Here is a 14,584-nt window from a genome sequence, read left to right on the forward strand (position 1 = left end):
GATCACTGTCACCACCACCATCATCACCATCCCCATGATCACTGTCATCATCTCCATCACCTCCACCATCATCACCATCCCCATGATCACTGTCATCATCTTCATCACCTCCACCATCATCACCATCACCATGATCACTGTCAGCACCACCATCACCACCACCATGATCTTCACCATCATTGCTAAAATCGCCAATACCATCATCATCACCATTATCACCATAACCACCCTTATCATCTCCATCACCTCCACCATCATCACCATCACCATTATCACCATAACCACCCTCATCATCTCCATCACCTCCACCATCATCACCATCACCATCTCCATTATCACTATCATCACCACCATCATCATCTCCATCATCTCCACCACCGCCACCACCATCATCATCATCACAATCATCACTGTCATAATCACCATCATCATTACTGGCACCATTGTCAACATCACCATTATCACCATAACCAGCCCCATCATCTCCATCACCTCCACCACCATCATCATCATGATCATTATCACCATAACCACCCCATCATCTCCATCACCTCCACCACCATTATCATCATGATCATTATCACCATAACCACCCCATCATCTCCATCACCTCTACCACTATCATCATATGATCATTATCACCACAACCAGCCCCATCATCTCAATCACCTCCACCATCATCACCATCACCATCATCATTGTTATCATCATAATCACCCTCAGCATCTCTGTCATCATCTCCACAATCACCACTACCATGATTCTTATCATCACCATCATTATCACCATCACAATCATTGGCACCATCATCACCATCCCATTATCACTATAATCACGCTCATCATCTCCATCATCCTCATGGTCTCCATAATCACCACCACCGTGATCATTATTATCACCTTCGTCATCACCACCATCCTCATCACCGTCACTGTGACGTCATCCCATCATGGTACACTGTCATTCTGTGACCTTTTGCTAAGCACTCCCTGTATGCCAGCCGTATGCTTGGTGCGTCCCCTGTATTATCTCTAATCCTCACAGCAACCCTGCATCATGAGCACTGGATCCTTTTCATTTATCTAGTTTTCAAATAAGGCTTAGAAAAGTGAAAGTGACTTTTTGAAACTAAGCAGCGGTGGATGGCAGCACTGAATCTAGATCTCTGAAACTCCCCAGTCCCTTCTGTGACATCCGCTTATTTTTTAATAAGCTAAATTGTCTCAGGATCATGGGGCTTGGTGATGACAGGGGACTTCAGCAGCCCACTTGCTGCCCCCTTGTGTGGCTGAGGAAACGGCTCCTCCGCTGCCCTGTGCCCAGTTGTTTATGGAAAACAAAGAGCACCTGGACCCTCGGAACTGCCCTGACATCCCCATCCACTACCAGAGCCCTGTACCCAGAGCCAGAGCTCAGCGTGGACACATGCCCTGGGCCCTGGACCTCAGGCCTTACCCCGCCGGTCACATCCTGCAGCAGCTCCTGCCTGGCTTTCCATCCTGCACCACCTCGGCCTCCACCTTGTTTGACCCTGTCATATTTAACCCCTGCAGGGAGTTTCCAGGAAGGCCAGATCCAAAGTGGTGAGAGCGGCCACCAAGGCCCCTCTCATCTCTCCACCTGTGTCGGCCACCTGTTCCTCCAGCAAACCACACATAGGACTCCAGTGCTCAGCAGGCAGCAGGCAGCATGGAGGCTATTCCATGCCCTGCCTGCCTGGCTGGCTCCCCTGGCCCCCCATGTCTCAGTCTCACTTTCCCATCATGGCATCCCAATCCCCCAAGCTGAAGCCAGGCCCCTCTCTGAGTGGTCAGGATGCACACCTGTCTGCTGTGTGTGCCTTGCCCTCTCTTCCCACCTCCTCCTGGGAAGGAAGCACCAGGCCTTCACTCTTCACCTAATCCCAGCACTGAGGACAGTGCCTGACCTCTGCAGGGTTGGTACATATACTGCAACAAAGGAATCAGGACACAAAATACCCCCCAATATCCTCTCAGGTCACTCCGAGCTCATACAGGGACATCTGCCCCAAGGAGTAACGTGTAGTCCTAAGCTGACCACCTACGTGAGCACACAGCCACCCAGCAGGCTGGGAAGAAGAGGACCAAACATACCATGCATCACAGATCAGTTCTCACATTTCATGCATCTGAGATGGCACTTACTTTTATAGTGTACAGAAGGAACACTTAGGCTAAGGTGACAATTCACGCAAGGTGACATCCAGCAGGAGAGTGAAGAACCTGGACTCGTAGTGGGTTCAGCCTGAAGTCCAGCCATCCTCCCCCTCCAGCACCCTCAGCACAGATCGCCTCCTTCCCAAACTGTCCCGTGGACACCAAGAGACAGACTGTGGAGAGCCCTGCCCGAGCCACCCTGTTGCCCAGAGCTCCTTGTTCCCATGGTGGCAACCCGCCAGGCAGCAGGCTTGCTGGCAAGGGCAGGGCCTTCATGCCACTCATAGGGCCTCCTGCACCAATGGAGCTCACAGGTTTTGTTTGAGAAGCTTCCAGCATCTTCCTCCTAGTCCCACCCTAGGCCTGCTGATGGGGCTAGGGCTGCTGCATCCACCCTGGGGGAGCACCCATGCCCCAGTGCCCAGGTGCCCAGGTCACAGGCACCACCATTTCTTCCACGCAGCCAGCAACCTTGGGAAGACGGGAGACGGGTAGTCCTGACAAGCCCTGAGGTCGGTGATGGACAGGGCTTCACCAGTCCTCCTCTCTGACTCTGCGGGAGCAACCCTGACTGCCGAGCAGGACTGTGGCTGGGAGAGGGACCCCAGGGAGCCTGCTGCTCACACAGAGTGACGACCAGAGCCCTCTGCTGACACCCACTGGGTGTTTTTGCTGCCGCTGCCTGTCCTGCTTAGCAGCCGACTCGGCCTGGGGCCCGCAGTCCAGCCCTCCAATGATCTGAGGGACAGTGACCTGGCCCCCTGTTTAAAAGTTTGAGGACTCCTACTGTAGATCTAAGAGACCGTACTACAAAAGCCTTTGTGAAAAGGCTCAGAAATTTCAAATACAGCAATGTCAGAAAAATGCAATGGGGTGGGAAAAGGCAATACAAATGTATTTCAAAAAAATGTGGTCCCTACCGTGAAATGGAGGTGTCCATGCACATTTGCTGAGGGTGGTGACAGGAGGGTGGGCATAGAGCAGTGACCCACAAGCTCTGAGTTTTAGCCCTTGGCATGGCATCAGCCCTGCTCCTCTGACATAGTCACGGCTACAGGAGAGCTTGCTAAGATCCCCCTGCTTCCCTCTGAGTTGCTCACTTAAGCCAGATGGGGGAGCAGGCCCTGCCTTGTACTATGAAACAGGAAGGGGCCAGAAGCAGCCGCATGCAGGGAGCTTCTGTCCAGCATCACAGCCTTGCCCAGAGGACACATAGCCACTAATTTTCCTCAAATCCAGCTGTTCTGCCATCTATCCACAGGCCGTGGACTTTGTGGGACATGGGGTCTTCCATCCCAAACCAGGCCCAAGTGCACACTACTCACTGTCACTGAGGGACTGTCCTCAGGGCTCCTCCAGCACCTGCCCCTGATGCCAGCACTGCGGTCCACCCTGCCAGCAGCATGTGTGCCCGGAGGATGGCACCCCTGCTCCCCAGGGGGGGGTGCGTACCTGCCAGGGCTGTTTCTATGATGTGACATGTTGTCCTCTGGCTAGAAGGAAGCAGGTTCTTTCCAGCTTCTGTATTTAAATACATAGGAAGATAATTGGCAGATAGATAGTGATAGAAGATGGGTGAAGGGATAGATGAACATAGCTGAGAGACAGATAATGGCTATGATACAGATAGTATAGGGGATGATGGATGGAAAGACAGACAGACAGACCCAGACATGCACACACTAGTAGACAAGCCGGGTGGCTCTCAAGCACACTCACCTTATCACCATTGAGTGATCTTAGTACCTGTGTCCTGGCCTCCCTGAGTCCATTTCCCCCATCCGCATATTTCTGACCCGGCCCACACTGGCTCCTGCCCCTTCATCTACAGAACTCGCTGTCAGGATGGCCCCCTGAGCTCTGAATTTCAAATCCCAGCATTCCTTTCACGTCCACAGGGATGGCCCCTCCTGCAGGTGCCCTGCCCTCCTCCTCCACCTGCTTCTCCCCACACGGGCTCTCGTGAGTAAGTCTGGGATGGTCTGTTTACCCACAGAAGGTGGCTGACAGAGGGTTTACAGCATGGTAGATATTGGTGCTTTTCCTTTGTATTTTTAACTACGTTTCTTCTTCTGAGATAAATACAGAGTCACATGAAGTCGTAGGAAAAAGCATCGGATGGCCTCAGGACCCCTCACTGTGATTCCCCCTCAGTGGTAAATATCTTGCAAAGATAAACTATGCAGACCCGTAACACGTCCATAGGAAACGTAACAGGATGCTGATGACCATATGGTCGAGCATAGGAAACATAACAGGATGCTGATGACCATAGGGTCGAGATGCAGAATGTCTTCACCGCCAGGATCCCTGGACTGCCTGTGACTGGCTCCTCCAGTTCCCCCAATTCCCAGGCCTTCCTTAACCCCCACCAGCTGAGAACCTGATGGAGGTTTAATAGTCATCCTCCGTCCACACACCTCTGTCAGCTCAAGGATGCTGTACAAATTGACTCGTGCAGTAGGTAACCTTTGAACTCAGCTTTTTCACTTGCACATCTTTGGAGGCTCATCTCGACTGTTGCCTACGTCAGGGGTTTGTTCCTTTTACTGCTGGGCAGGCTCGGTGGCGTGGCCGGGCACTGAGGCCACGCGGCCGGCTCTCGGCTCTGAGCTGCGATGAATGAAGCAGCGTCAAGGTTCTTGCACGGGTTTCCACGTGAACGTAAACGCAGGAGGTGAACTGCTGGTCCCTGGTGGTTACCTGCTTAGGCTTTGGTTTTCCGGAGAGGCTGTACCGTGGTGCCTTCCTGCCAGCGGTGTGTGAGTGACCCTCTTCCTCTGCGTCCTCACCAGCATTGGTGCCATTCCCATCTTCTACCTTTGCCATTCTGGTAGGTGAGCAGGGACGCAGCGCTGTGGCTGTGAGGTGCACTTTCTCTGTGGTGACCGACGCTGAGTGTCTCTCCCTGTGTTAATTTCTCACCCGCACGCCCTCTTTTGTGAACTATCTTCTCACATCATTCGCCTAGTTTGGATTTTTCAGTGATAAATTTCAGGATTTCTCTGTATATTGTACAACACGGTCCTTCACCCGTATATTACTTGGGAATATTCCCTCCCCAGCTGCAGTTCTCCCCAGACACTCCCTTACTAGGGCCTTTCACAAAGCAGGAGTTTTTCATCTTGCTTCATCTCATCCACTTTTTCTGCTGTGAATTATGCTTCTAATGTTAAGTCTGAGAACTCACTTTGCTTTGCCATCAGCACTCAGGATTTTCTCTCATCTTTTTTTCTAAAAGTTTTATAGTTTCACATTTTACACTTCAGACTATTATCCATTTCAAGTTAATTTTTACATAAAAAGTGAGAATTAGATCAGTGTGTTTTGTTACGCTTTTGTGTGTGAAAGTACAATCACACTGGCACCATTTGTGAAAGGGCATCTTTCTTCTATTAAATGACTTCTGCACTTTTGTCGAAAACGAGCTTAACCTACTTGTGTGGGTTTACTTACAGATCCCCTGTTCTGTTCCATTGATCTAGGACTCTGCCAATACCGCACGGTCTCACTGACGAAAATCCTTACGATCAGGTGAGAACGTGAAAGGAGGCAATTGACGGAGCAGAAGGCAACGCATGGGAGGGGAGAAAATAAACGCAAGTCATGCGTCTGATAAAAGTGAATATCCAGAATATACTGTAAGAATTCCTGCAATTCTGCAACAAAAATGGGCAATGACCTTTAATAGTCTTTTTTTCAAAGAAGACCTACAAATGGCTGATAATCAGATCAAAAGCTGTCATCATCACTCGCGTTCATGACACACAAATCAGAACCATAAGATGCTGCCCCACGAGGATGGCTACTATCAAAAACACGGGCAGTGTCAAGGGTCAGCAAGGATGTGGAGACGCTGGGACCTCGTGTGCTCTTGATGGAATGCCCAGCGGGGGAGCTGCTGTGGAAAACAATACGAGTTCCCAAAAAAACTAAAATTGCATCACCGTGTTATCCAGGGATCCAACTTCTGGGTGTATATCACCCAAAATAGAAAAACAATTTCCAAGAGATATTTGCATAGCATGTTCTTAGCAGCACTGCCTCCAATAGCCAAGGAGTGGAAGCAGCCGTCGTCAGAGGCCTGATAAGCTGTGGTACACACAGCTGATGGCAGAACCAGGCCCAACCCTGCTACAACGCGGACGAAACTTGTCAACACTGTACTATGTGAAAATAAGCCAGTCACAGAGCAGACAAAGACAGTGATCCCACGAGGCAGCCAGTACGGTCACCAGAAGTCAACCAAAAACAGTTACATGGAAAATTCTAGAAATATACACTTGATAGGTTTTAAATCGTATGCTGTTTTGAGTAGTGTGATGAAATCACACACGGTCCCACCCAGAATGCAAACCATCTCTCTGCCTGGGGTAACTCTGCAGTTTTAAGCATTCACTGGGGAATTCCCGCTCAGATGGTCAGGACACTCCAGTCAAACTCAGAGACAGGCAGGAGAGTGGTGGTTTCCAGGGAGAGGGAGTGAGACTGTTTAACAGGTGTAGAGTTTTAGTTCTGCAAGACAAAAAGAATTCTGGGACTACAACAACGTGAATATACTAGCACAACTGAACTGTACGTTAAAAAAGTTAAGGTGGAAAATGCTATGTTGTATATATTTTGCCACAATTAAAGGAAAAAAGAAAATTGGAGAGACTTACTTCTCCCATTTTATTCTTCTTTTCCAAAATTATTTTAGCTATTTTAATGCCTTTCCATACTATGTACAAATCTTAGAAAAATCTTGTCTATATCTACAAAAAGAAAAAAATCTTACTGAGATTGATAAGCATTACATTGAACCTATATGTCCTTTGCATAAAATGGACATCTTTAAAACATTCCGATTTGTTTTAAATTTCTGCTTCTATCTTTGTTATTTTCTTCCTTGTGTTTGCTGTGGGTTCATTTTACTCTTCTGTTTGTACGTTCTTAAGGTGGGAGTTTAGATTATTGATTTGAGACTTTTCCTGGTTTATAAAGGAAACACACATTAAAGGTTGTAAATTTCCCTCTCATCACTGCTGTAGCTGTGGTCCCACAAATACATTTTCATTTTCATTTGGTTCAAAGTATTTTTCTCTTATTTCCCTTAAGGCTTCCTCTCTGACGCACCAGTTACCTGGGAGTGTGTTGCTTTGTCTCCTGGTGTTTGGAAAGTTTCCTGTTACTGTCCTGTTAGCTGTCTCTAAGGTGACTCCACTGTGGCCACAGGACACAGGGCATGATTTCTTTTTTTTTTTTTTTTTTTTGAGTCAGAGCCTCAAGCTGTCCCCCTGGGTAGAGTGTCGTGGCATTACAGCTCACAGCAACCTCCAACTCCTGGGCTCAAGCGAGTCTCTTGCCTCCGCCTCCCAAGTAGCTGGGACCACAGGCGCCCGCCACAACGCCCGGCTATTTTTTGGTTGAGCCGTCATTGTTGTTTGGCGGGTCCGGGCTGGGGATTCGAACCCACCACCTTAGGTGTACGTGGCTGGCGCCTTAGCCGGTCGAGCTATAGGCGCCGAGCCTCAGGGCATGATTTCAATTCTTTCTAAATTCATCGAGGTTTGCGTCACAGTGAAGGGTGTGCTCCACTTGGTTTATTTTTCTAGACACTTGAAAAGGGCAGTCCTGCATAATATTCCTAAAAAAAAAAAAAAAAAGGAGACTTTACCACTGTTATGTCTACATGGATGGAGCTGGAAAATGTTCTTCTTAGTAAAGTATCTCAGCAATGGAAAAAATACATATCCAATGTACTCAGTACTACTGTGAAATCAATTTATAATCACACTTGCATATGAAAAATGAAACACAACTATAGCCTAGGGTGAAGGAAGGAAGGGGAGAGGGAGGGGGTGGGTCAATAGAGGGAGGGTTAGTAGGGGACCACACCTATGGAGCATATTGCAAGTACAAGTTGGATCTATCGGGTGTAGAACACAAATGTTTTAATGCTGTAATTGGGTAAATGAGGTGAAGGCTATGTTGATTAGTGGGATGTCAGCACTCCAGTTTGTACAAATAATCAACACATTGAATCCCATAATGGCATAAACGTATTCATGATCTATGTACAAATGACTTAATAAAAATTTAAAAAAAAAAAAAGAGGAAAAGGCCGTCCTCCCTTCTCACTCGCTCAGTGGCGTCTCCTGTGAGTATCAGGTGCACGGCTTGCTGGTGGGGTGCTGGGCTCTGCCCACACTGGTTAGTTTATGTCTAGCTGGTCTATCAGTTTCCAAGAGAATTTTCCAGCTCTTAATTGTGGATTCTGTTCAAAGTTAGGATTTCTCTGCCTCCTTGGTGAACTCACCCTCTATGTCATTGCATAATGTCTCTCTCTGTCTCTGATACGTTCTTTGGCCTGAATTCTACTTACTTAATTTTCATTCAGCTGCTCCTGCATTCCCCTGATTAAGGGTTGCACGATGTATTTTTTCCATCCTTTTACTTTCAACCTGCCTAGAACATTGTATTTGAAATGCGTTCCTTGTAGACAGCACATAGTCAGGTCATGCTTTTTAATCCACCCTACCCCCCTCTGAATCTTAAGTAATGCATTTAAATACATTACCTTAATATAACTAATATTATATAATTATTGGCATTTTAATATAAGTATTAAATTATTGGCATTTTAGGGCCTACGTCTACTATTTTAATTCTTGTTTTCTGTTTATTCCCTACTCCCCCTTTCTTGGGGCCTGGGGGAGATACTTTTTACTGCCTTCCTATAAGGTTATTTGAACAATTTTTAGAATTCTATTTTGATTTATCTGTAGTTTTTTTTAATTAAAGGTATAGTTTAATCAGGGAATAGTTCTTAAGTATTTATATTTTAAGTATTTATACTTAATTTCCCCCTGACAATCCCACGGGGGAGGGGAATCATTCACTGTTAGCTGTGTTTAGCTAAGACAACATTAAAAATTAAAAACCCCCCGAAATGCAAAAAATATTTTCCATGAAGTCTTCAGTGTTTGCTGTAGGTTAGACCATGTAGATACGTATAAAAATTCTCACAGACGATTGGTGTCCTCCGGTTACTAGTTGGAGTATAGAAATGTTACCTCTCTGTAAGACCCTTCATCTCTCTGTCTGAAATTGTCTGAAATATTTTCTCTGCATGTGTTTAGAACCGTATGGAAACTGTCATTCTTGCTTCAACTGTCAAATGTCATTTATAAGATTCAAGAGGTAAAAGGAAGCACAGCCCTATTTCCCATATTCCTGTTCACCGTATCCCTCTTTTATCCTTATGTTTTCAGGTTTGTTTCTCCTCATTTCCTTTCTGTTTGGAGAACTCCCTTTTGTCATTCTGCTGGAGTCGGTCTGCTGGTGACAAATTCTTTTCCATTTCCTTCATCTGCCAATGTCTTAATTCCACTTCATTTTTGAAAGATTTTTTCGCGTGTGCAGGACTTTGGGGTGACAGTGCTCTTCTTCTAGCGGCTGAAACATGCTCCATCATTCCCTTCTGGCCTCCATGGTTCCCAGTGAAGGATCCGCTCTCATTCACACTGCTTCTCCTGCCTGGGCCGGGTGTTCTTTTTCTCTGGCTGCTTTCTAAAATGTTTTCTTTGTTCTTGCCATTCAGAAGTTTAATTATGATGTATCTTGGCACGGATTTCCATATGTTTACATCGTTTGAGCTTCTTTCAGCGTCTTGAATCTGCGGGTTTCTGTATCCTGCCAATTTCTGGAGTTTTCAGCTATTATTTCATCAAGTGCTTTTCAACCTCTCCTTCCTTTATCGCTCCTTCAGGGACAAAATGACACAGATTTAGGCTTTTGTTACAATCCCACAAGTCCCCGGGCTCTGCTCATTTCTTTGTTTTCCCCGTGGCTTTCTCTGTGTTGTTCAGTTGGGGTCATTTCACTTGTTCTGTCTTCCATTCACTGATTCTTCCCGGCGTCCTTTCCACTCTGCGTCTGAGCCCATTCACTGTGCTGTTTTAAAAATTGCAATTGTATCTTCCAGTTCTAAAACGTCTACTTGTCCTTTTCTTTATTTCTCTATCCCCTTTGCTGGGGCTTTCCATGTCTTCATTTAAGCATGTTCCTCACTGCTTATTGAAGCATTTTTGTCTCGGCTGCTCCAGAACCCTGAGTCCGTTGGTTCCAGCATCTCTGCATCTCAGTATTGACATCCAGTGGTTGCCTTTCCATTCCACGTGTGATCTTCCTGATTCTTGAAAGATGAGTGACATTCTATTGAATCCTGGACATTTTGGGGTTATGTTATGAGACTCTGGGTCTTACTTAAGCCTTCTGTTTTAGCTGTAGGGTTGGTGTGCTGGTGACAAATTACTTTTTATTTCTTCCTGACGCTGCACCAGGAGGAAAAGTAAAGGGGCTCCATTCTTTTTTCATCTTTTTTTGTTCGTCTGTTTTTATTAATGTCAAGCCAAGTCCTCCCTTGATGCCCAGGTGGAGAGGGCTCTACTGATGCAGTGGTGGGTGGGGCCGTCACTGCTGGATAAAAGTGACAGTCCTTACCCCTGCCCAGGACTCCTCAGACCCAGCCCAGTGGGGAGCAGGAGGGAGGCCTCGTCACAGCTGGGGAGGTTGTCGTTGCTGAGTGACTGTTGTCCCAGGATTTTCTATGGCCTTGCTGGAGTACGGTGCTGATTATCTAAACTGTCTCTGTCTTGATAAGCTGCCACTTTCCTTGCCTTTTGTCTAGAGCGGCGGTTCTCAACCTGTGGGTCGGGACCCACGGGAACTGTACTGAAGGGCTGCAGCATTAGGAAGGTTGAGAACCACTGGTCTAGAAAGAGCCGGCTTTGGGGTTGTTTTTTGCGGTCTTTTGCACCCACTGGCATTTCCAAGTTGCTAGTTTCTTCAGCTCCAAGTCCAGGAACCGTGAAGCCATAAGGAAACCCAGGAGCTCTTCAGCTTGTGTGGTGCCTTCTCCTCTCTGCCTTTAGAGCCCCTGAAGTTTGTTCTCTTCGTCATGTCGGGGGATGTATTGGACTTACAGGAGGGTCGGGAAGGGTGCTCCATCTTCCCAGAAGCGTAAGTTCTTACTGATTTTTCGAAATATGTAAATTTTCATAACTTCTCTCACCCTTTTGGGGGCGGGTAATGGTTTTCCCTTTCCTTTTAGGGGGATTTTCAAGATGCATAATTTTATCATTTGCAAACAGAGATGGCTTTCTTTTCTCTTCTGTTTTCCCACGGCCTCTGCCCCGACTCCTACCCCTTGTCTGATTGCCTCGCCTGTTCCAACAGCAGGAAGATGGTGGGCTCTGCTGTCTTCCTGCGTTAGCAGGTACAAAAGGGTGTTGTGTCTGCCCCTAAGTGCTGCGATCACATTTAGGTATGTCAACTGCTAATTTTAATCATGTGCTTTGAACACGCATGTGTTTAATTATGTAAAATACCTCTTTTGTTTGTGAAATGATCAGACGATATTTCTGCTTAGCCATACTCCTTTGATGGATGACATTAATATATTTTCTAATATTGGGCCACTTTCCCGTTCCTGGTAAAATGAACACTTGGTCATGATCCATTATTTTGTTACATTCTCTTTGCTTCTGTTTAACTATCTTTGATCTAAGATTTTTGGACATCTATGTTCATAAGTGAAATAGGACAGTACTTTTGATTCTTGGTAGAAGATCTGTCACATTATAGATGTTTTGCCTGTTTCATGGAAAGAGTTTGGAGTTTTCCATCTTTCCCTGTCTCCAGAATTATCTACATAGCATTGCTATTAATTGATCTAATTAAAACTTGGTATGTTTCCCCTACGGAAAAGGGGCTTTGAAGAAGCTGGTGCTCTGTAACTACGTCCTCTCTCTTTAGTGGTGATGAGGCTGTTGAGATTTTCTATTTTAATGAGGTTAATTTTAGTACTTTTTGCTATTCTAAAAAACTATTCTATCTTTGGCATTTAACTTTATTTACATACAATTTTACAACATAATCACATGATTTTAAAAATAAATTCTTCTGGAATTGATGCCTATTTGCATTTTTTCACTTCTAATTTTGTATTTCTGTGCTTCCCATCTCCCAGCCTCACCAGAAGGTTTTTGTAGACGGACTCGCAGTTTGTCTATGAACTGGGCGTCTTTACCAGTTACTGCTTCCCGTTCTGACTCATTAAAACCCCAAGCACTTTTATTACTTCTGTATTCTGTTTTCCTTGGGTTGACTTTGTTGGTTTTTTTCCAAGCGTTGTGTATTAGATTTGAATTCATTTCTTTTTCTTTCCTTTCATTTTTTAATTATGCTCATTTTTAAGTCTAAAATTACTCTTTTGTAAAACTTTTAAATATATTCTACAGATTCTTATGTTGTTGGTGTGCATCATTATTTTTATGAAATAAAATAAAAGTTTCATTGTTTATTTTGCTTTTGCTCCAAGAGTCGTTTAATAGCATGTTTTGTGGGCAAGGCTTTGGTTAATGCTGTAATTAACTTTTAGTTTTATTGCTTGTGGTAAAAGAATGCTGATTGTATTATCTGTACACTTTGCATTTAATAAGATTCTCTTTGTGGCATAAAATACGGTCAATTTGGGAGATGTTTCGTGTAGTTTTAAAGAGAGGATATTTCCCCAATTGTCGGAGTTCAGAGTTCAATGTGTATCTGCAGGATCTGTGTCACTGCGTCACTGGCCAAGTGGCTGGAGTCTCCTCTCTCCTCACTAGCACTCTGCCTTGCACTGAGAGTGTCTCAGGGAATTCTGTTGTGAGTTATATCTTCTGTTTCTCCTGGTACCTCCTGTGATTCCACTCTTTGGATGTGACTCTGATTATGTCTATTATATATATATAATTATTACTATACATACACACCACATGTTAATAATTGTGATCGCTTCATCGTGGATTGCAGCCTTAGCATCATAAAAATGGCTTGTCTTAAACCTCTTTCAGAGCTGTGGGTCTAACAGCTGCCTTGTTGGAGAGCATGGACGCTATACCTGCTTTCTTTTTGTTTGCTCATCTTAATTTGCACTTGCCTTTTATCTTCCTTAATTTCTTGATTTCTGGGGGGCTCAGGTGTACATCCCACTGTTGGATCTCACTTCGTCAGCCATTCCGAAGCCACCCTTCTTTATTTGCACTGAGTCCGTTTTGTGTATTAGTTATCAGTGTTCTCAACTCCGTCCTCATCATCATCCCATCACAGCCACATGACAGACACACACACCACGTATGACGTTCACTCACCAGGTCCCATGACACACACACCACATATGACGTTCACTCACCAGGTCCTGTGACACGCAGACCACGTATGACGTTCACTCACCAGGTCCCATGACACACAGACCACGTATGACGTTCACTCACCAGGTCCCATGACACACAGACCACGTATGACGTTCACTCACCAGGTCCCATGACACACACACCACGTATGACGTTCACTCACCAGGTCCCATGACACACAGACCACATATGACGTTCACTCACCAGGTCCCATGACACACAGACCACATATGACGTTCACTCACCAGGTCCCATGACACACAGACCACGTATGACATCCACTCACCAGGTCCCATGACACACAGACCACGTATGACGTTCACTCACCGGGTCCCATGACACACACACCATGTATGACGTTCACTCACCGGGTCCCGTGACACACACACCACGTATGACGTTCACTCACCAGGTCCCATGACACACAGACCACGTATGACGTCCACTCACCAGGTCCCATGACACACACCCACGTATGACGTTCACTCACTGGGTCCCGTGACACACACACCACATATGACGTTCACTCACCGGCCCCGTGTGTAACTGGCTTTTTCTAGCTGCCTTTTCTCTCTTTCTCTGATGCATCTTTGGCTGCACAGAGGAGTTGAGTTTCTGTTTGAATGGGCACCTGTGCGCTGACCTTCCTGCCAGCATCATCCTCTCTTCCCAGACACTGGTGCCCACTATCTGCTGTCTGTGCTATTCATCTGGGTGCTGGCACCATGTTAACTAGCCCTCTGGTACCTGGTACTCCACTCTAACTAGGCCACGTAGAGCCCAGAGCTCTGTGCTACTTCTTTGAGTGCCTGGTACCCCATGCTAAGTAGTTCTCTGGTGTCTGGTACTATATGCTAACTAGTCCTCTCCATCCCTAGAAGTCTGTGCTATTTCTTTGAATGCCTGGCACCCATGTGAACTAGTCCTCTGGTGCTCAGTACTCTGTGATAACTAGTCCCCTGGTGCCTGGTAGCACATGCTAACTAGTCCTATGGTAGCAAGTACTCCATGCTAACTAGTCCCCTGTTGCCCAGTATCCCATGCTAACTAGTCCCCTGCTGCCCGGTACCCCATGCTAACTAGTCCCCTGCTGTCTGGCACCCCATGCTAACTAGTCCCCTGCTGCCCGGCACCCCATGCTAACTAGTCCCCTGCTGCCCGGCACCCCATGCTAACTAGTCCCCTGCTGCC

This window comes from Otolemur garnettii, unplaced genomic scaffold (genome assembly GCF_000181295.1).
Source record: "Otolemur garnettii isolate 467f Iridium unplaced genomic scaffold, OtoGar3 scaffold00007, whole genome shotgun sequence".
Classification (NCBI taxonomy): Eukaryota; Metazoa; Chordata; class Mammalia; order Primates; family Galagidae; genus Otolemur; species Otolemur garnettii.